The 22,211-nt window shown below is 41.3% G+C and overlaps 1 protein-coding gene across 3 annotated transcripts in view; it reads left to right on the top strand.

The window, feature by feature from the left end:
- ASTN2 (astrotactin 2) overlaps window positions 1-22,211 on the top strand; it is a 912,698-nt gene that overhangs the window by 813,598 nt on the left and 76,889 nt on the right. The gene's annotated exons all lie outside the window — the stretch shown is intronic.

The raw sequence follows: 22,211 nt of genomic DNA, 5'->3' as shown, positions 1-22,211 counted from the left end.
GCCCATCAACAGACGATTGGTTTAAGAAGATGTGGTATGTGTGTGTGTACACACACACACACACACACACACACACACACACACACACACACACACACACACACACACACACACACACACACACACACTGGAATATTACTCAGCCATAAAAAAGAATGAAACATTGCCGTTTGTAGCAACATGGATGGACCTAGAGAATATCATACTAAGTGAAGTAAGAGGAAGACAGATATTATATGATATCACTTACATGTGGGATCTAAAAAATAAAACAACTAAATCTGTACAAAACAGAAACAGACTCACAGGCATAGAAAACAAACCTGTAGTTACCAAATGGAAAGGGAGGAGGGATAAATAAGGAGTTTGGGATTAGCAGATACAAACTACTATATATAAAATAGGTAAGCAATAAGGATTTACTGTATAACATAGGGAACAATATTCAGTATCTTGTAAAAACCTATAATGAAAAATAATCTGAAAAAAAATATATATAACGGAATCACTTTGTTATACACCTGAAACTAACACAATATTGTAAATCAACTATACTTCAATTTAAAAGAAAGAAGAAAGGCTACCTCATAGAAAAAAAGGGGGCATTTCATATAGGATTTTTCTGTTTTTTCATTTTTTTTTAGAAAACATTTACTAAGAACCTACTAGGCACACAATTCTAAAGGACAAGTAGGAATTAGCCCAATAGAAAAGATACATGTAACATTATCTTATTCTTTCAATGCCCCCTATATCTATGGTTGTCATTTTTAATATTAACTCATTTTTGCCTTCCTCCCTCTCCCTCTCCCTGCCCCCCACCTCTCTCTCTCGTTGGGGTTTTTCTGTTGTATGGGTGTTTCAAAAATCGTTTTACTCATCCTTTTATACTTTTTGACATTTTTTTTTCTGTCATAAAATTCATACAGGATTTTTTTAAGCAGGATTTTGAAGGATGCCTATGGGGTCCGTTGGCTAGAAAATGAGCACATCATAAACAAAGGTATGGAGGTAGGAAACTTCTACACACATTTGGGGAAGTAAATGGTTTTATAGATAGTGTAAAAAGCATGGAGGGGCGTGGCGATTAAAGAGATGTTGCAGGACCAGATGTCCAATGCCCTGCTGCATAGGGTGTCTGTGGGGAAGGACACTCCAGTGGAGACGGGCATCAGGCAGGGTTCTGGAATAGGCCTGTGTCAGAGCCACCCAGCTGTTCAGCCGGGCCGGAGCACAGGGTCTCCTGAATCATCTGTTCCCTATCTCTAGCACACGTCCTTTCCTAAAGGTTGCAGGGCCCTCTCTGCTGGGATCACCTTGCAAAAGAGCATCCATCCCTCCCGCCTGCTGCCTGGATTGAGCGAGAGGCTGGAAGCAGAGTAAGGAAGCAGCAGCTGTGAGTCAGACCGCCCCCAAGCAGGCTCCAGCCCGGGCCTGGGGCCCCAGCTGGGATGGAGCTCCTGCCTGGGTTGCGTTTGCCGAATACGCACTGTACAGCCAAGAGTGGCTCAGGGCTGCCCTGACTCACTGGAAACTAACCAAGTGGCTCGTGCCCCTGCTGAGGCTTTTCTTTCTCTTTTTCTTTCTCCTCTGCTCATCCCCCCTTCTCTTCCCTTGCCTCCTTTTCTTTCCTCTTACTTCTTTCTCTTCTTCTTCCTTCTTAAATTTGCCCTCCTCTACTTTCTTTTTTCCTTTATTTTCAGCTTCTTCCTCTCCCTTCTTCAAACCCTTTAATTTGTCTACAGTTTGTTATTTGTGATGTGACTCAGGAGACCCAGGTTTAGACCAGGCTGCCAGTGACTCACTAGGAGGCTTTAGACTCATCCCTTTTCTCTGGGCCTCAATTTGCCCATCTGGCCAGTGAGGCAGTTTGATTAGATGGGGTTTTAAAGACAAAGAGCCATTAGGATTTCTCCTTCTAGAATTCTCTGCTTCTGCGCCTCTGCCTCTTTCATAGATTCCTTAAATGATAGTGTTCACAGGGCTCTGAGAACGCATTTAGGGTCATGGATCTAGACCCTGGCTGCCTACCGGAATCACCTATTGAGCTTCTAACCATTGCTGTTGCCCAGACCCCATACCAGACCAATTCGATGAGAATTTACGGGGTGGGGCTCAGGCATTCATTTTTTAAAGGCTCCCCAGCAGTGAAAATTAACTGATTTAGAAGAAGCTGCCTTTTGGTAAAGGTGGGAAAACTGAGGCCCAGAGTGGGGAAAAGGACAGGTCCAGGGTCACATGGTGAGTCAGCCTAGAGAGAACCAGAGCCAAGCCTCCTGCCATCTCTGCCCCCTTGGCCCGGACTTTGAGTCACCTTAAGCAAATGCCACCACCTGCAGGGGGGCCAGGCAGGAGAGCAGGCTTCCGACTCTGCCAGAGCCTGGCTTACAGGCAACACACAGCCCCGTTAAGCCAGGCGTGCCTTACGGGAATCGCTCCTGGCTCCAGCTTAGAAAACAGAGTGCTTTGGTTTTCTTTGGCTGTGTCCCCCAGTGGGGTAGCTGGGAGAGCACCTGAGGACGCAGGTTTGCTGCTCTTCTCCTGGGCAAAGTGGGGCTGCCAGAGGGGGAGGACAGGAGACAGGTGGGCAGGCCCACTTGCGGGGGGAGCCGGGGAGCACATGCCTCCCCCAGCTGCAAACTGGCTGCCTGAGAACGCACCCCACAAAGACGCTGATGCTTCAGCTTGGGTAGCAGTTGCAGGTAAACCCTGTACCTTGACCTGCCTCCAAGCAGACCCTCTTGAGTGTACACAATCTCCATTCCTCCCCTGCAAACAGCGTTTATAGTGGATAGAGGCCTTGGATGGGCCCTTCATTATAGCTGCTGTTTATTGAGAACTCCCTACATGTCAGGCATTATGATAAGTTATTTATATATAATTCTCATGGGGATTCCTCACAGCTCACCGAGATAGGAATGATTAATTTGTCCACTTCACAGATGAAGAAACAGGATCAGAGAGAGGAAGTCCACCATTCCAGGCATGCAGCCCTGAAGGTACATAGTAGATGCACAACTCAATCTCAGGTCTGCCTGATTCCTAAGTCCATAGTCCAGAGCCACTATGTAGCACTGCTTTCACGTGAATCAGCAGAACTGAGTTTGAATCCCCACTCCTCTATGATGGGTCGTGTGTCTTTAAGCAAGTGAATTGACCTCTCTGGGCCTCAGTTTCCTCCTCTGTAAATCGATGCTTTCTCTGTCTATTTCACATGACTGATGTGAGGATCAAATGAAAGAGGTTAGTAAACAACAGAGAGATATACAAATAAGAGATTATTGCTGTTATCGCCAAACGCAGCTGTGTCCACACTCAGGGAACCACCATCACACATACACCTGTCCATACTTGTGACCTTGGCCATTCCTGGCAGCCTCTTTGGTTCCCAAGGACTCAGGTGGAGGAGTGGAAGGGGAGAGAGGCAATAATAAGAACCTGTTTATAAAACACATCACATCTCTCAGATGAAAGCGTCTAGATAGATATCATAGCACCATATAAAAGAAATAATATTATTCCTTCCGCCTCCATCCAGCATGCCTGCAGATGCTCTCATCCAAGCTCAGGGCGGCTGGGGGAAAGTCCAAAGAGCAAGGGCTTTGGTGTCAGAGAGACTGGAGTTCAACACCTGCTCCTCCCACGTACTGTTTGCATGGCCTGGGCGCTGTTCCTTAGCATCTCTGGGCTCAGTTTCCTCATTAGAGAGTTGGGAATAAAACACATCTATCACCCGGTTGCTACAGTTATGCAAGCTCCTGTGTGTATCTCTGGTAAAGGACTCATCACACTAGCTACTATTTACCTCTTGACATGCCTGTCATCCCCATTCTATGGTAAAACTCCACAAGGCAATAACTGGCTTCACTTGCATATGATGGTATATACTCAAGTAACGTCAACTCCCTTCTTTCATTTTCTTAAAGTCACTCCATCTTCATACTCCCAGGCCTATCTCTAACTTAATCTATTACTCGACTAGAACGGGGCTCGAGGCTCCTTACTTTTTGAGACGTTCAGGGTCTGCTACTTACCAGTTGTCTGACCTTGTGCAACTCAGCTCACATCTCTGAGACTCAATTTCTCCATCTGTGAAATGGGGATGATGTCTCTCCTGTGCACCCAAATCCTCAGGAGGAAGATCAAATATGATACTACCAGTGAACGTTTGTAAAGTAGAAGGTAATGTGATCTGTAATGGAAACTCAGTGTCTATCAGACTGATAGAATTAGGTTTGACAGCATCATTTCTCCTAGGTTCTGGGCACCCTACCCATGGAATCCTTTCACACCATCATCTAAGATTCAGTGTCTTCAGCCCTTCACTTTGGGGTCGGAAGACTCAGTCATCACTGCCATTCCTGCTGTTCGCAAGTCATTCTCATCAGTGTCTCCTTGCTCAGTTGGAAGCCTGGGGACCAAAAGTTGAGTCTGGGCCTTGAATCTGATATCCTACTCTTCAACTCAGCTTCTTTTAGTGGAAAATGAAGAGATTCCAGATGACAGTAATCATCACCTCTCACATTGTTAGCACATTTCTCTTCACAGGGACCTAAAACTACAGCGACTCAGAGAGATGCAAGTGGCTTGCCTAAGGCCACTCAGCAGTAAGGTCTATCTGGTATTAGAACTGTGTCATATTTATCTCTTCATCCCCACTGCCTAGCACAGTGTTTGGCCTGCACCCTATTCAGAAAATGCTTGTTGAATGAATCCTGACACTGACGACATGTGAATTTGCTTAACATTTTTTTCTGCTAAAAATTAGTGATTTTGAAATTGTATTTTAAGAAAGCTTTAAGTTGTATATAAAAATCCTTAAACCATGATTTTCAAAAATGTTTCTCTGAGCTTAAGAGATCCGTGGCTACACCTCAGGGGACAACAAGCTGTGTGCTAGAATAGCTGATGGGGATGGGTGTGGGGAGGTATTGGATACAATCTCTTAGCCCCTCTCTCATCTGTCTTCATATGGGATGTACGTGTAAAGCTTAGGAAAAGTGGATTCTACTGCTTTGAGATGTTTGAATAATGAGTGATTTACAGTAATGAGAAGTTATTGGCATATCGCAAATTAAGCAGTCCGTATAGAGTGGAGGGGTGTATGTGGAGACTCCAATCCACAGCTCATTCTCCAATTTTGGGAGAAATACTTTCTACATAAATCTTTAGAACACTTCTGCAGGAACACATGTGAAAGTTACAGAACCTCACTGGCATCTGGCCACAGCTAGGAGCTGAAACTCCAGGCCCTCTCAAACCCTCTGTTTTCTTGAGGATAGCCCATGGCCCCAGGCAGGCGGCCCCCCATGCCAGGTCTGACATCCCTGGCTGCAAGTTGGCACATCTGGGAGCTTGGCCCAACTCTGGGCCAGGAGCTGCTGGGGCAATCCAAGAACATCTCTGGGAAGATGGGAGGAACTGTCCCAGAGGCAGCAGAGGAGCAGGGCCCATCCATGTTTGCTCAGGCATCCAGGGAGCAGGTAGCTGGGCCAGGAGCAGGCCATAGGCATTCTCACCAAGGGTCTTCTGGCTCAGATTCCAAAACAAGCTAGGGAGAATGTTTCTGCAGCTGGGAGGAAAGATGGGGGAATCCCTCTGAGGCCTTTTTATGCTTCATGACTTTTTATGTCCATAAGACAGCCACAAAAATGTCTCTCGGCTTCATCTTCTTTGCCATGTTTCCCACTGATTTGGCTCCTGGAAAATTGCTGTTGTGTTTGCTCCTGTGGTCTAGAGGCCTGCCCCCCAGTGCCTAATACAAAGTGTGACCTTTGGTGTCAAAATTATAAGGTCTGTGAACCCTTACTCTGTTCCAGTGTAAGCTTCTATATACCTAAGAACTAATCAAGCAGACAACCCAGGAACAAAAATGTGAAACTGTCAGAAATGTGATAGAAATGTCAAACGTGCATTGAATCTATGTAAATAGAGGAGTCCAAGTCATCCTTCCTTTTTATCTAGGATGTGTAAACATAGTGAATCACCCATAAGGAAAAAAAAAAAAAAAAGGTGGACCATTTCAGGGAAAGACCTACAGCTATCATGTCTAAGATACCTGTTTCCTTTGTCAAGGATAATTCTTGATGATAAACATTTTTTGTGGGGGGGATGCTGTCCTAAGGTAACTTGATTAGACATGGAGGGCTTCTGAGTTGCTTCCTGTCTCCTCCGCCTAACTATCTGGGGACATTCCATTTTTTATGGCAAATATCTTCCTTCTCCCAAGACACTGCATATTCCTTAGTATGACTGCCTCAGTGCAAGTTTCAGGGTTGATTCATCATTGAACACTAGAATGTCAGCCGTAAAGTGCCCTTGGAGAGTTTTGAGTGCAACCCCCTTACTTTGTAAACGAGGTCCTTTTTGGCAGCTCCTTCCCAAGTACTTCCTCAGGGAATATGATATTGCTAACCCATTCCCTGTTCTCTGTGTTACAACCAGACTGTCATTTTCTAATGGAAAAGACAGTGGAGGGTTCAGTCATCCACCCCAGGTCACACTGGCTTTGCAAGGAGCAAGGACAAAGTCTGAACTCCAAGTTCTCATTAGTGCTTGTCCAGGGGCCCCATGGCTCGGCAGAAGGTACCAACAGGAACCTCAGAGGCATCATTCTGATGTCACAGATAGTTCTGGGGCCAGCGAGTTTGTCAGCAGGTCCCAGCAAGGAGCTGAGAAGCTTCTATCAGGTCCAAATTCACACGAGAGGAAAACAAAATTCCATCATAATGTTGACCATCTGTGGCTGAGGATGATTTTTCAGGAGAGGCCACTAGAGAGGGGGATGAGGAAAATAAAGACTGTTGTCTTAAGGGAACACGATATGAAAGGGATCACTGATGCAACTAAGCAATATCGGCTGTGGCATAGCAATACATTATTCTACCTTCCCAAGCTTCTGTTTTTAAAGTAATTTTAAGCTGCTTTTTTTTTTTCTTAACATCTTTTTTGGAGTAAAATTGCTTTACAATGGTGTGTTAGTTTCTGCTTTATAACAAAGTGAATCAGCTACACATATACATATATCCCCATACCCCCTCCCTCTTGCGTCTCCCTCCCACCCTTCCTATCCCACCCCTCTAGGTGGTCACAAAGCACTGAGCTGATCTCCCTGTGCTATGCAGCTGCTTCCCACTAGCTATCTATTTTACATTTGGTACTATATATACGTCCATGCCACTCTCTCACTTTGTCCCAGCTTACGCTTCCCCTCCCCACGTCCTCAAGTCCATTCTCTACATCTGCATCTTTATTCCTGTCCTGGCCCTGGGTTGTTCAGAACCTTTTTTTTTTTTTTTTCCTATTCCATATATATGTGTTAGCATACAGTATTTGTTTTTCTCTTTCTGACTTACTTCACTCTGTATGACAATCTCTAGGTCCACCCACCTCCCTACAAATAACTCAATTTTGTTTCTTTTTATGACAGTAATATTCCATTGTATATATGTGCCACATCTTCTTTATCCATTCATCTGTCGATGGACACTTAGGTTGCTTCCATGTCCTGGCTATTGTAAATAGAGCTGCAGTGAACATTGTGGTACATGACTCTTTTTGAATTACGGTTTTCTCAGGGTATATGCCCAGTAGTGGGATTGCTGGGTTGTATGGTAGTTCTATTTTTAGCTTTTTAAGGAACCTCCATACTGTTCTCCATAGTGGCTGTATCAATTTACATTCCCACCAACAGTGCAAGAGGGTTCCCTTTTCTCCACAGCCTCTCCAGCATTTATTGTCTGTAGATTTTTGGATGATGGCCATTCTGACTGGCGTGAGGTGGTAGTACAACCTCATTGTAGTTTTGATGTGCATTTCTCTAATGATTAGTGATGTTGAACATTCTTTCATGTGTTTGTTGGCAATCTGTATATCTTCTTTGGAGAAATGTCTATTTAGGTCTTCTGCCCATTTTTGGATTGGGTTGTTTGTTTTTTGATATTGAGCTGCATGAGCTGCTTGTACATTTTGGAGATTAATCCTTTGTCAGTTGCTTCATTGGCTAATATTTTCTCCCATTCTGAGGGTTGTCTTTTCGTCTTCTTTATGGTTTCCTTTGCTGTGCAAAGCCTTTTAAGTTTCATTAGGTCCCATTTGTTTATTTTTGTTTTTATCTCCATTTCTCTAGGAGGTGGGTCAAAAAAGATCTTGCTGTGATTTATGTCATAGAGTGTTCTGCCTATGTTTTACTCTAAGAGTTTTATAATGTCTGGCCTTACATTTAGGTCTTTAATCCATTTTGAGTTTATTTTTGTGTATGGTGTTAGTGAGTGTTCTAATTTCATTCTCTTACACGTAGCTGTCCAATTTTCCCAGTACCATTTGTTGAAGATGCTGTCTTTTCTCCATTGTGTGTTCTTGCCTCCTTTATCAAAAATAAGGTGACCATATTTGCGTGGGTTCTTCTCCAGGCTTTCTATCCTGTTCCATTTCTGTTTTTGTGTCAGTACCATACTGTCCTGATTACTGTAGCTTTGTAGTATAGTCTGAAGTCAGGGAGCCTGATTCCTCCAGCTCCATTTTTCTTTCTCAAGATTGCTTTGGCTATTCGGGGTGTTTTGTGTCTGTACAAATTGTGAAATTTTTTGTTCTAGTTCTGCGAAAAATGCCATTAGTAGTTTGATAGGGATTGCACTGAATCTGTGATTGCTTTGGGTAGTAGAGTCATTTTCACAACGTTGATTCTTCCAGTCCAAGAACAAGGTATATCTCTCCATCTGTTTGTATCAACTTTAATTTCTTTCATCAGTGTCTCATAGTTTTCTGAATACAGGTCTTTTGGCTCCTTAGGTAGATTTATTCCTAGGTATTTTATTCTTTTTGTTGCAGTGGTAAATGGGAGTGTTTCCTTAACTTCTCTTTCTGATTTTTCATTGTTTGTGTATAGGAATGCAGGAGATTTCTGTGCGTTGATTTTGTATCCCGCTACTTTACCAAATTCACTGATTAGCTCTAGTAGTTCTCTGGTAGCATCTTTAGGATTCTCTATCTATAGTATCATGCTTTACTCCTTCTTTTTCCAGTTTGGATTCCTTTTATTTCTTTTTCTTCTCTGATTGCTCTGCCTAAAAGTTCCAAAACTGTGTTGAATGATAGTGGTGAGAGTGGACAACCTTGTTCTGTTCCTGATCTTAGTGGAAATGGTTTCAGTTTTTCACCATTGAGAACGATGTTGGCTGTGGGTTTGTCACATATGGCCTTTATTATGTTGAGGTAAGTTCCCTCTATGCCTACTTTCTGGATGGTTTTTATCATAAATGGGTGTTGAATTTCTTCAGAAGCTTTTTCTGCATCTATTGAAATAATCATATGTTTTTTCTCCTTCAATTTGTTAATATGGTGTATCACATTGATTGATTTGCATATATTGAGGAATCCTTGCATTCCTGGGATAAACCCCACTTGGTGGTGTATGACCCGTTTAATGTGCTGTTGGATTCTGTTTGCTAGTATTTTGTTGAGGACTTTTGCATCTATGTTCATCAGTGATATTGGCCTGTAGTTTTCTTTCTTTGTGACATCTTTGTCTGATTTTGGTATCAGGGTGATGGTGGCCTCGTAGGATGAGCGTGGGAGTGTTCCTCCCTCTGCTATATTTTGTAAGAGTTTGAGAAGGATAGGTGTTAGCTCTTCTCTAAATGTTTGATAGAATTTGCCTGTGAAGCCATCTGGTCCTGGGCTTTTGTTTGTTGGAAGATTTGTAATCACAGTCTCAATTTCAGTGCTTGGGATTGGTCTGTTTATATTTTCTATTTCCTCCTGGTTCAGTCTCGGAAGGTTGTGCTTTTCTAAGACTTTGTTCATTTCTTCCTGGTGTCCATTTTATTGGCATATAGTTGCTTGTAGTAATCTCTCATGATCCTTTGTATTTCTGCAGTGTCAGTTGTTCAGTGTCAGAGGAGAAAGTCTTCTCCCTTTTTTTCTTGATGAGTCTGGCTAATGGTTTATCAATTTTGTTTATCCTTTCAAAGAACCAGCTTTTAGTTTTATTGATCTTTGCTATTGTTTCCTTCATTTCTTTTTCATTTATTTCTGATCTGATCTTTATGATTTCTTTCCTTCTAACTTTGGGTTTTTTTGGTTCTTCTTTAATTGCTTTAGGTGTAAGGTTAGGTTGTTTATTTGAGATGTTTCTTGTTTCTTGAGGTAGGATTGTACTACTATACACTTCCCTGTTAGAACTGCTTTTGCTTCATCCCATAGGTTTGGGGTTGTCGTGTTTTCATTGTCCCTTGTTTCTAGGTTTTTTTTGATTTCTTCTTTGATTTCTTCAGTGATCTCTTAGTTATGTAGTAGCGTATTGTTTAGCCTCCATGTGTTTGTATTTTTTACAGATTTTTTCCTGTAATTGATATCTAATCTCATAGCATTGTGGTCAGAGAAGATACTTGATACGATTTCAGTTTTCTTAAATTTACCAAGGCTTGATTTGTGACCCAAGATGTGTTCTGTCCTGCAGAATGTTCCATGAGCGCTTGAGAAGAAAGTGTATTCTGTTTTTTATGGATGGAAGGTCCTATAAATATCAATTAAGTCCATCTCGTTTAATGTATCATTTAAAGCTTATGTTTCCTTATTTATTTTCATTTTTGATGATCTGTCCATTGGTGAAAGTGGGGTGTTAAAGTCCCCTACTGTGATTGTGTTGCTGTCTATCTACCCTGTTATGGCCCATAGCATTTGCCTTATGTACTGATGTGCTCCTGTGTTGGATGTATAAATATTTACAATTGTTATATCTTCTTCTTGGATTGATCCCTTGATCATTATGTAGTATCCTTCTTTGTCTCTTGTAATAGTGTTTCTTTAACATCTATCTTGTCTGATATGAGAGTTGCTACTTCAGCTTTCTTTTGTTTTCCATTTGCATGGAATATCTTTTTCCATCCCCTCACTTTCAGTCTGTATGTGTCCCTAGGTCTGAAGTGGGTCTCTTGTAGACAGCATATATATGGGTCTTGTTTTTGTATCCATTCAGCCAGTCTATGTCTTTTGGTTAGAGCACTTAATCCATTTACATTTAAGGTAATTATCGATATGTATGTTCCTGTTACCATTTGCTTAATTGTTTTGGGTTTGTTATTGTAGGTCTTTTCCTTCTCTTGTGTTCCTGCCTGGAGAAGTTCCTTTAGCATTTGTTGTAAAGCTGGTTTGGTGGTACTGAATTCTCTTAGCTTTTGCTTGTCTGTAAAGGTTTTAATTTCTCTGTTGAATCTGAATGAGATCCTTGCTGGGTAGAGTAATCTTAGTTGTAGGTTTTTCCCTTTCATCACTTTAAATATGTCCTTCCACTCCTTTCTGGCTTGCAGAGTTTCTGCTGAAAGATCAGCTGTTAACCTTATGGGGATTCCCTTTTGTGTTGTTTGTTGTTTTTCCTTTGCTGCTTTTAATATTTTTTCTTTGTATTTAATTTTTGATAGTTTGATTAATATGTGTCTTGGTGGGTTTCTCCTTGGATTTATCCTGTATGGGGCTCTGTGCTTCCTGGACCTGATTAACTATTTCCTTTCCCATATTAGGGAAGTTTTCAATTGTAATCTCTTCAAATATTTTCTCAGTCCCTTTCTTTTTCTCTTCTTCTTCTGGAACCCCTGTAATTCGAATGTTGTTGTGTTTTATGTTGTCCCAGAGGTCTCTGAGACTGTCCTCAATTCTTTTCATTCTGTTTTCTTTATTCTGCTCTGTGGTAGTTATTTCCACTATTTTATATTCCAGCTCACTTATCTGTTCTTCTGCCTCAGTTATTCTGCTATTCATTCCTTCTAGAGAATTTTTAATTTCATTTATTGTGTTGCTCATCATTGTTTGTTTGATTTTTAGTTCTTCTAGGTCCTTGTTAAACGTTTCTCGTATTTTCTCCATTCTCTTTCCAAGATTTTGGATCTTCTTTACTATCATTACTCTGAATTCTTTTTCAGGTAGACTGCCTATTTCCTCTTCATTTGTTTGGTCTGGTGGGTTTTTACCTTGCTCCTTCATCTGCTGTGTTTCTCTGTCTTCTCATTTTGCTTAACTTACTGTGTTTGGGGTCTCCTTTCTGCATACTGCAGCTTTGTAGTTCCTGTTGTTTTTGGTGTCTGCCCCCAGTGGCTAAGGTTGGTTTCAGTGGGTTGTGTAGGCTTCCTGGTGGAGGGGACTAGTGCCTGTGTTCTGGAGGATGAAGCTAGATCTTGTCTTTCTGGTAGGCAGCACCACATCTGGTGGTGTGTTTTGAGGTGTCTGTGACCTTATTATGATTTTAGGCAGCCTCTCTGCTAATGGGTGGGGTTGTGTTCCTGTCTTGCTAGTTGTTTGGCATGGGGCATCCAGCACTGGAGCTTGCTGGCCATTGAGTGGAGCTGGGTCTTGGCGTTGAGATGGAGATCTCTGGGAGAGCTCTCACCAATTGATATTACATGGGGCCAGGAGGTCTCTGGTGGACCAATGTCCTGAACTCAGCTCTCCCACCTCAGAAGCTCAGGTCTGACATCCGGCCGGAGCACCAAGACCCTGTGAGACACACAGCTCAGAAGAAAAAAGAGAAAAAAAGAAAGAAAAAAATAATAATAAATAAATAAAATTTAAAACATTATTAAAATAAAAAATAATATAATTATTAAAATAAAAAGTAATAATAAAAAAAGAGAGCAACCAAACCAATAAACAAATCCACGAATGATAACAAGCGCTAAAAATTATATTAAAAAACAAAAGAAAACAAAAAACGGACAGACAGAACCCTAGGACAAATGGTAAAAGCAAAGTAATGGTAAAAGCAAAGTTACACAAAGAAGCATACACATACCCACAAAAAGAAAGGAAAAAATATATATATTAAAAAAAAGGAGGAAGAGAGCAACCACATCAATAAACAAATCTACCAATGATAATAAACTCTAAATACCTAAGCTAAGATAAACATAAAACCAGAAACAAATTAGATGCAGAAAGCAAACACCAAGTCTACAGCTGCTCCCAAAGTCCACCTCCTCAATTTGGGATGATTCGTTGTCTATTCAGGTATTCCACAGATGCAGGGTACATCATGTTGATTGTGGAGCTTTAATCCGCTGCTCCTGAGGCTCTGGGAGAGGTTTTCCTTTCTCTTGTTTGTTCTCACAGCTCCTGGGGTTCAGCTTTGGATTTGGTCCCGCCTCTGCGTGTAGGTCGCCTGAGGGCATCTGTTCTTTCCTCAGACAGGACGGGGTTAAAGGAGCCGCTGATTAGGGGGCTCTGGCTCACTCAGGCTGCGGGGAGGGAGGGGTATGGAATGCGGGGCGAGCCTGCAGTGGCAGAGGCCAGCGTGACGTTGCAGCAGCCTGAGGCGCCATGTGTTCTCCCGGGGAAGTTGTCCCTGGATCACGGGACCCTGGCAGTGGCGGGCTGCACAAGCTCCCAGGAGGGGAGGTGTGGATAGTGACCTGTGCTCGCACACAGGCTTCTTGGTGGCTGCAGCAGCAGCCTTAGCATCTCATGCCTGTCTCTGGGGTCCGCGCTGGTAGCCGCGGCTCGCGCCCGTCTCTGGAGCTCGTTTAGGAGGTGCTCTGAATCTCCTCTCTTCGCACCCCGTGAAACAATGGTCTCTTGCCTCTTAGGCAGGTCCAGACCTTTTCCCAGAGTCCCTCCCAGCTAGCTGTGGCTCACTAGCCCCCTTCAGGCTGTGTTCACGCAGCCAACCCCCGTCCTCTCCCTGGGATCCGACCTCCAAAGCCCAAGCCTCAGCTCCCAGCCCCTGCCCTTCCCGGCGGGTGAGCAGACAAGCCTCTCGGGCTGGTGAGTGCTGGTCAGCACCGATCCTCTGTGCGGGAATCTCTCCGCTTTGCCCTCCGTACCCCTGTTGCTGCACTCTTCTCCGTGGCTCCAAAGCTTCCCCCCCCACCCACCTGCCGTTTCTGCCAGTGAATAGTCCTCCCTAGTGTGTGGAAACCTTTCCTCCTTCACAGCTCCCTCCCACTGGTGCGGGTCCCGTCCCTATCCTTTTGTCTCTGTTTTTTCTTTTGCCCTACCCAGGTACCTGGGGAGTTTCTTCCCTTTTGGGAAGTCTGCGGTCTTCTACCAGCGTTCAGTAGGTGTTCTATAGGAGTTGTTCCACGTGTAGATGTATTTCTGATGTATCTGTGGGGAGGAAGGTGATCTCCACGTCTCAGTCCTCTGCCATCTTGAAGGTCTGCCATTTTTAAGCTTCGTTTAAAAAAAAAATTTTATTGTGGCTCTTACCACTTAACGTGTACTGTATCCTCTTAGCAAGTTTACAAGTTTTTAAGTGTATAATATAGTATTGTTAAATTAGGTACAGCCTTGTACAGCAGATCTCTAGAACTTATTCATCCTGCAAAATTGAAACTTCAGGCCCATGGATTAGCAACTCCTCATTCCCCTCCCCCACCCCCACCCCGCCCCTGGAGACTACCACTCTACACTCTGATTCTATGTGTTTGACTGTTGTAGGTACCTCATATGATTGGAATCATTCATGATTTGTCCTTCTGTGACTGGCTTATTTTTCACTTAGCATAATGTCCTCAAGGTTCATCCATATCGTCACATATTGCACATTTTCTTTTTCTTTTTTTAAGACGGAGTAATATCCCATTGTATGTATATTATACATTTTCTTTGTCCATTCATCTGGTGATAGGCATTTAGGTTGTTTCAACATCTTGGCTATTGTGAATCTAAACCACAATGAGACATCACCTCACACCTGTTTTGTTGGCTGTTATCAAAAGAACAGAAGTCAGTAAATGTTAGCCAGGATGTAGAGAAATCAGAACCCTGTACACTGTTGGTGGGAATGTAAAATGGTACAGCCTCTATGGAAAACAGTATGGAAGCTCCTCAAAAAATTAAAAATAAAACCACCATATTATCCCCAATCCCATTTCTGGGTGTATCTAAAGGAATTGAAATCAGGATCCTGAAGATATATTAACAACTCCCTTGTTCACTAAGCTTCTTTTTTTCTGGTTGACAATCGGTTTCAAAGCTATGTTGTAATCAGCAAAAGTGAGCCTCAATCTCCCTTTATGGAACTCGAGTATGAAGAGCTCCCTCATTTCCTTCAAACCTTTTCTATCCATCAGAAAAACAAAACAAAGCTCGACAGATGGTCCTTAGGATCCATATTTAGTAGAGCTAATATTCAATTTAAAATAGTTCCAAAAAAGTTATATTGCTGTCCAGCACTCATACTATATGACTTCTTGTTTCGATTGGACACTTCAAAAGAGGAACATCAAGGTTACTCCAAAAATAATACTCTTAAAACAACACTTTGACGAATGGAACTGATGAAGGTCTTTAATAACTCCAAAATGTTACCTGTTTTTCCCAGGATCTATAACTTGGCTTTGTTCAGATTTGCCTAAGTTTTTTAAAAATTTCACAGTGGACTTATATTCTGGGGGGAGACACCCTTGCAATGATCTTTGACCAAAAGTAAAATACATATTAACTTGAATTGATCTGATTTTAAAATAACTTATTCAATGGAAGTGACAGGATTTGTTTTTACCCCCTTATAAGACAGTGGACAGTTGAGGATCTTATGAACCATCAAAAGTTTACATCACCTTTTTATTTCATTAAAAATCATATAATAATGTTCATTGGACTCTATTATAGTTTGTTGATTGTAATATAAATTAATAAAAGTTTCTTAAAGGAAAATTATCAATATATATCAAAAGACAACATATTTTAGGAAAAAATTTTTCATAAAAGATTTACATGTGAGGATGTTCATGACAATGTTAACTATAAAGGAAAGAAAAGAAAATCATCTAAATATTACCATTGAAGAAAGCCCGTTACAAAATAGTATATGAGATGTCTTAACTAAAACACTTCTGGCTATAGGGTGTGGGTGTATTTACTGAGAGCTGAAGGGGAAATGTTGTAAATCAAGAAGACACAGGAACTAGGGAGTTATTGTGAACCATGGGTGCTATTGTCTTCATCATTTGGAGGCCCATCACAGGCCTCTGCTCACTGAGTAGAGCCCCTGCCCCAGTCCAGTGTTTCAGCCAACTGCCTCTCTTCCTAGTATCTTGGTATTGCCAGATTTAATTTCCTGGAGAAAAAATATTATTGGGCCACCTTGGGTTAAGTTTTTACTCTTGGTTCAATCAGCTATGATAAAAGGGATAGGGTTACCTATGAAAACTATAGCTAAAACAGCCCAGTGTTATGCCTGTTGGCACCAGCTCTCAGAAAGCAGAGCTCCTGTTTGGGTAGACCTCACAGTGGTTCAAACTATTATGGATCTTCTGTGTGCATGAATGTATGTGTGTATGTGTGTATGTGTGTGTACGCGTGTGTGTGTGTGTACGTGTGTGTGTATTGTATACGTATTCAAGCAACAATGACTATAAGAATATATACTGTTGCTCTTGTGCTTTATAAGTTGTTTCTTTGTGTTTGGTCTGGCAGGTTTATACTTTCCTCTTTTTTCCTTCATTTTCTATAATAACCATATTTTATTTTTTATGATAAGAAAAATTTTTTAAGTTATATGGAATTAACTGTCATGATGGAAAAGGGTATTGCACATTCATTAGACAATGGGAATGCAGAAGCAGGAACAAATCACTCAGAACGATACCAGTCTGGGATGATCAGACTTCTGGCATATTTCCTTTCTAGAGAATGCATAGTCCTTATGTCATGGAGAACAAATATATTTTTAAATTTTTTCTACGTTTTTTGTTAGGTAGTGGAATCCCAACCTTTCCTTATAGTGTTACAAACGTTTCGCAAATACATTAAGGTCTGTATACTGTTTAATAATATGGATATTCCAGATTTTATTTAACATTTCTCCAGTGTTGGACATTTAGGCATTTCCAATTTCTCACTTATTTTGAAGAGTGCTAAAATAAACATAGGCCTTTGCATTGTAGACAAAAATAATCTTATGCAAAGTCTGATAATTAAAAGGAATCTCAAACCTACTAAAATATTTCCATTCTCTGATTGAGCTTACAGGCCATTCTCTTCCTCCATTGTGTTTCTATTCTTTTTGAAAGTCCTGTTTCTGTGTGAGCTCCCTCTGGGGTTAGTGCTTCAGAAGTCCTTGTTGGTGCCTGTACACAGAGCATCAGGAAGCTACCTACAGGCTGGACAATTACACACCAAGGAGAACTCATTCAGGGGCCAAAGCTGCCACCCAAGCAGTTGGCTGCCGTGGTGAACACATTTGACCACAGGCCCAGAGTTTCTCCTTTTAATGTGTTATTCCATTCACTGTCAGATCTTTGAGGATCTGGTGAATGGATAAAGAAGATGTGGCACATATATACAATGGAATATTACTCAGCCATAAAAAGAAACGAAATTGAGTTATTTGTAATGAGGTGGACAGACATACAGTCTGTCATACAGAGTGAAGTAAGCCAGAAAGAGAAAAACAAATACCATATACTAACACATATATATGGAATCTAAAAAAAAAAAAAAAATGGCCATGAAGAACCTAGGGGCAGCCTAGGAATAAAGATGCAGACCTACTAGAGAATGGACTTGAGGACACGGGAAGGGGAAAGGGTAAGCTGGGACAAAGTGAGAGAGTGGCATGGACATATATACACTACCAAATGTAAAATAGATAGCTAGTGGGAAGCAGCCGCATAGCACAGGGAGATCAGCTCGGTGCTTTGTGACCGCCTAGAGAGCTGGGATAGGGAGGGTGGGAGGGAGGGAGACACAAGAGGGAAGAGATATGGTGATATATGTATACGTATAGCTGATTCACTTTGTTATAAAGCAGAAACTAACACACCGTGGTAAAGCAATTATACTGCAATAAAGATGTTAAAAAAAAAAAAGATCTCTAGGGATCTAGGATTCAGAGAGGATTAAGAAATGAAACTACAGATTATCAAGGGAAAAGTACAAGAAATCATTTTACTTTTCTCTTCTAGCATATTCCTTTCAGGAGATAAATTTAAATGGATGTGATATTTTCTTCTCTTCCTTATTTGTCAAGCCTGTGGTCTGGTGCAAGACATAATGAATGGTGACTTTCCCACCAGGCATGAATAAAAATCTAAATTAGATCTAGAACATCTCAGATCCAAGAGGATCCTTAGAAATAAATCCACTATAGAGATTTATAAGCTTAGGAATGGAGAAGGTAATGGATATATCCAGTATTTCATAGCTAGTCATTGACTGGAAAAACCAGCCTCAGGTAGCTGAGACTCAAATACTATATTTCATCACTTCGAGATGCCGTTGATTTTAAGAGCCACTTTATTTTTGGTGCTATTAAGAAAGAAAAGAAAATGCTGCCAACTGAACTATAACCCAATGCTTTCTTATGAATTGAATTTTTAGACTTATTTAAAGAGCTCATTTATTCTGATTCTGCTTTATAATACATCACTCTTGTGATATAAAGGTAAAATCAATGTTCAGATAGTCATAAAACTTTTTCACAGTAAGCTTTCTGCCTTTTCTGAATCACTTTTTGACTCAGGGTCTTTGAATCCCAGGGTTCTCCTTATACTGTCCTGCTCTTTGCCTGCCAGAGGACTGGTTATGCCATATTTCTTCCCCTCTCCCCAACAGTTATTTTAACTCTTGTATTTAGATATAATTTACATACCATATAAGTCACCCATTTAAAGTGTACAATTTAATAGTTTTTAGTACATTCAGAGTTGTGTCACTATCACCACAGTCAATTTTAGGAGATTTTCAACACCCCCCCACCCCCCGCAAATAAAACCATTACCCAATTAGCAGTCACTCCCTCTATTCCTCTCATTTCCCTAGTCTTATACAGCCACCAGTCTACTTTCTGCCTCCATGGATGTGCCACTTCTGGAGGTTTCACAGAAATGGAATCTTACAATATATGGTCTTTTGTGACTTGCTTCTTTCACTTAGCGTGTTGTTTTCAACGTTCACCCATGTTGTGGCATGTGTCAGTACATCATTCATTTTTATTACCTTATTTCTTAAAAGAAGACTCCATTATTCTCTCTGGGATTTTCCCTCAAGTTTTATTGCTGGTGCTTTCTCGACCTTAACAGCAGTTGTCAATGAAGCCCATTGAACAACAGTCGGGTTTCATGTTCCTTCCACAATTAGTTCTTAAGTAGTCTGTGGCCTGAAATATTGAGGGTTGTCCGCATCCAGCTGTACCACTAGGAACGACAGCCAAGTTCACACGAGCACAAGCAGTGACATCTGCTGCCAGGCTGACGGAAGCTGTTTGATGTCATCATCATTTGTCAGTCACAGCTCAATTTCAGACATATTGAAAGATGAAAAAAGGAATGTACCTAGAATTAATAGAGCATGGAATATATCTTCAGTACTTTTCCTTAGATCACCGTGAAGAGAGTTTACTCTGAGCGCCAACAAACAGCGAGACTTGGGACACACAGCCCAGGAACTTGAAGGGATATTAGAAGTTCACATATCACACACCACCCAGAGCAAGAGTCCCCTCCAGATTTGTGGGTCTCTGACCTTGGGAATGAGAGACACCTGGAGAGAGCTTGCAAATATGATGTCACAGGTCACAGCCATGAAGATACTTTTTCAGAAGGGCTGGCAAAGAACCAGAATCTTTTCCTCAATCCCTCCATGCCTCCCTCCCTCTTTTTCTTTCTTTCTCTCTTTCTTTCTTCCTTCCTTCCTTCCTCTTTCTTTCTTTCTTTCTTTCTTTCTTTCTTTCTCTTTCTTTCTTTCTTTCTTTCTTTCTTTCTTTCTTTCTTTCTTTCTTTCTTTCTCTCTTTCTCTCTCACTTTCTCTTTCTTTCTTTCTCCCTTTCTCCCTTCCTTCCTTCCTTCCCTCCTTCCTTCCTTCCTTTCTCCCTCCCTCCCTCCCTCCCTTCCTTCCTTCCTTCCTTCCTTCCTTTCCTTTTTCTTTCGTGCTTGCTTGCTTTCCCTCCCTCCCTCCCTCTCTTTCCTTCCCTCTCTCTCTCCCACTTGGTCTTTTACTGTCTTTCTTTCACTCTTTCTCTTTCTTCCTCTTTCTGTCTTTCTTTTCCTCTTTCACTTTTTTTTCTCTTCACTCTCTCAATCCCTCTCTGTTTTCTTCTTTCTTTTTCTTAGAAGCTAGTTCAGAACTAGGAACCACAGCTCAAGCTCATTCCTGGACAGATCAGCCAGAGGTATCCTAAGTATCGATGAGAAGGTGTCACTAGTGAATTTGGAACATGCAGATTTGGTTTCTAATCCTGACATGACCACTTAGGAGTAATGTGACATTAGGCAATTTACGAAGCCTCTCTGAGCCTCAGTGCCATCCTCTGTAAAATGGTAGCAACCTAGAGGGTTGTTGTGATAACTATGTGAAATCACACATGATAGTGCCTCATGTTTACAGACAATACTTCTTCCAATCCCAGCTGCCCTGGCTCAGGTCTTCTCAGGCTTGAATCGTTACCACCACCCCTCAGTACTGATGACTTGAAATTTGAATTTAATTTTTTGATTCTATGCTGGTGTCCTATTACCCATGTATGGCAGCTGTCCCAGCTCTTCTGATTATGTGGTTGTCAATGAAATACTCTGGTTTCACCCATGTGCAGTAGACACTCTTTCCAAAGCCTGTTCTGTCTTTAAAACTTTTCTCCAAAGTACTCTGTTGGGTTTTCTGGCTTTGGAAACTCAAGGTCAGTCAGCTTCCATCAGATCTCAATTATTCACCTCCCAGGACTTCCCTGTGTGTTTGCAGCTCCCAATGACCCTACCACACATACACATTAAACATGTCACTTCTTCTTCTTTATGTCCAGGTCCTAGCTGGACAGAAAATCTGCAGTTGTCAGAAATGTGGTAGAACTGCCAAATGAATGTGAAGTTACCAATGTAAATCGTGGAACCAAAATTTCAGTTCTGTGTTTTCCACCATTGTATAAACCTGGAGATGTTTTGGTGAACAAATAGGCCAAATAGGAGAAAAGAGCAACTATGAGCAAGCAGAGGGACCTTGAACCACATGTCAAACAGAACTTCATAACTGCAGTTGTGCTCTGTTACTGTGTTTCTGCATACATGGCTGTGCGTTTAGGAAATAAAGCGAAATGAAAGGTGGTTCTGTTTTAGAAACCATAGTCTAGTAGGCAAGCAGACAAGGACACGGACAAATGCAGTACAGCCTAAGTGTTTCCATGGAGGAAATGGAGAGACAGTGAGAGTAAAGACTGTGCCCCTAACGCAGGCTGGGGGATGGGATGGGAACAAGAAGGTGTCTCTGCTTACATTAATAAACAGTTATTGAATAAAAAGCTACACTATGGCTTCAGCTTTCATCTAGACATGATTTTCTGTTTTTATAAATAAAATTAAAATATCTGTATTTATTCACTTAACAGTTATATATTTAGTGGCTCTTGCATGCCATGTACTGTCCTAGGTACTGGATATTCAGTGGACAAAAAGAAATGGTCCCCATCATTGGAGGGCTTTTCAAATGCAGCTGAGAGATACTAAACCAACATATATACATAGACATTTCACACTGTGATAGGTTCTATGAAGGGAACTCTTAGGTGTTATGAAAAGGAATATCAGGGGAACTGTAATTTAGTTGATGGGAAAGGGGTCATTCTCATGTCAAAATAAGTCTTCTGTCCTGTTTCCTGATTCTTGTTTGATTGATTCACTCATTTTTTTCATTTGTTCATTCATCAGACATTGTATTTTCTTTTCCATTATACTGTATTACAAGGTATTGAATATAGTTCCCTGTGCTATACAGTAGGACATTGTTGTTTATTTTATATATAGTAGTTTGTATCTGCTAATCCCAAACTCCTAATTTATCCCTCTCCACCTTCCTCTTTGGTAACCATAAGTTTGTTTTCTGTGTCTGTGAGTCTGTTTCTGTTTCGTAAATAAGTTCATTTGTATGATTGTTTAGATTCCACATATAAGTGACATCATATAATATTTGTCTTTCTCTGTCTGACTTACTTCACTTAGTATGATAATCTCTAGGTGCATCCATGTTGCGGCAAATGGCATTATTTCATTCTTTTTTATGGCTGAGTAATATTCCATTGTGTGTATGTATACCATTTCTTCTTTATCCATTCATATGTCAATGGACATTTAGGTTGCTTCCACATTCATCAAACATTTTCTAATCACTTGCACTATGTTAGAATTGGATCTGATCACTTAGGGTACAGATATCAGTCTGGGCTCACCAGGAAGTTAAAAAACAAAAACCAACTGGGGAGGCATACTGAAAATCACAATGTCATGTTTCCA

This window comes from Monodon monoceros, unplaced genomic scaffold (assembly GCF_005190385.1).
Source record: "Monodon monoceros isolate NGI ecotype Baffin Bay Population unplaced genomic scaffold, NGI_Narwhal_1 Super_Scaffold_5, whole genome shotgun sequence".
Lineage (NCBI taxonomy): Eukaryota > Metazoa > Chordata > Mammalia > Artiodactyla > Monodontidae > Monodon > Monodon monoceros.
Note: the sequence above shows the minus strand (reverse complement) of the source record. Positions and strands in the feature narration are given on the sequence as shown.